We start from the raw sequence: 1,627 nt of genomic DNA on the forward strand, positions 1-1,627 counted from the left end.
TTTTCCTGTTTTCATGCTTGCTGAAGGTAATGATAGAAAAATAGTTTGACCAATAACATGCAGGAATTGTACATAATGGACCAATCATGGTGTGTGAGAGAGGGTGGGATCTACGGTCAAAGCGATGCAATTACGCGTACATAGGATATGTGGTCGACTTAAAAGCAGCGCGGCTCAGATCGATCAGTGTTTGACATCAGAGTACCTCGAGAGCATTTTGAAAGCATAAGGAACCGTCTGATCGGTCTGCACACGCAAACAAAGCCAAAACCTAGATATTTTAGGCAATATAGAAATCCTGGCCAGGACGCGTCCTGGGAAAATGGCACGTATGGTCACGATGCTATAAGGCATCTGCAAAACCAAGGTGCAGCTCCAAAACGTAGGCCACCTTTGCTCACCATCCACTTTATTACAGAGAGAAATGTGTTCCCTGAAAAACAAGAAGAAATTACACACTTTTATAAGGCAAGTGGAATAAACCTCTCAAAATCATAGGTAAGCTCTTCTCTTACCAAGAAACAGTCTCAGAGTGGCTGGCCAGCTCATGTCTTTCTTGATGCTTTATTGCAGCTGACTTTAAAACACACACACACAAAATGCAGTAAAATCTAAAATTCCATTAAAAAACTATAACAAACTAATGCTAAAACCAGGGCTAGCCATTAACTTTTGTTTAACCTAGCTAACATACGATTTTATTTTCTCAACTAGGCTACTGGCCAACGATAACTAGGCTACGGTCTCTCTCGTGAAACCGACACGGAAGTGACTAAAACTGCAATTCATCGACTGACCGCTATAGGCTGGCTCCAAAAGGGAGTCAGTCCCATAGACCTGCCATGTTAAAGGGGTCATATGATGCTGCTAAAAAGAACATTATTTTGTGTATTTGGTGTAATGAAATGTGTTTATGCCGTTTAAGGTTCAAAAAACACATTATTTTCCACATACTGTACATTATTGTTTCTCCTCTATGCCCCGCCTTTCTGAAACGCTTCGATTTTTACAAATCTCATCTGTCTGAAAAGCGAGGTGTGCTCTGATTGGCCAGCTATCCAGTGCGTTATGATTGGCCGAATACCTCAAGCGTGTGACGGAAATGTTACGCCCCTCACCATACTGTGATGGTGCCCTGTCAGGCCGGAGCGACGAGACAAAAACATTATAAACTAGGCATTCGTTGCATCCAGTGGGGACATAATTACGGATTATAATGACTTATACTGTCTGCATTTGTGATAGGAGAAATGACAAACAACAAGTGCTACTCTACACTGCTCAAAACTCGCGTTTGAATCATCAGTGGCAAATGAAAGGAAAAATTGAAATCGCATCATATGACCCCTTTAAAGAAAAAGAGAAGTAATTGATGATACTGTGTTCTGCCTTGGTTTCTCCGGGGCTTTTCTCCAAGATACATACACATGATAAAGGAGGTCATCATATATGTCCCAAAATTATCAATAACTAATTTTCGACCAAAAACGAAGTTAAGGTGTTTTGTCTTTGCACGTCAGCACTGCTGTCACTATAGACAGGCGTGGTTTCAGCAACCAGGCACCAGCTTCACCCACGTCCCGCCTTTTTGCCCATTTTCGATTATCCGGGAGTGACGTGCTGCCAA

The sequence above is a fragment of the Sinocyclocheilus grahami genome, unplaced genomic scaffold (genome assembly GCF_001515645.1).
Source record: "Sinocyclocheilus grahami isolate Dianchi unplaced genomic scaffold, SAMN03320097.WGS_v1.1 scaffold361.1, whole genome shotgun sequence".
In the NCBI taxonomy this organism is placed as follows: domain Eukaryota; kingdom Metazoa; phylum Chordata; class Actinopteri; order Cypriniformes; family Cyprinidae; genus Sinocyclocheilus; species Sinocyclocheilus grahami.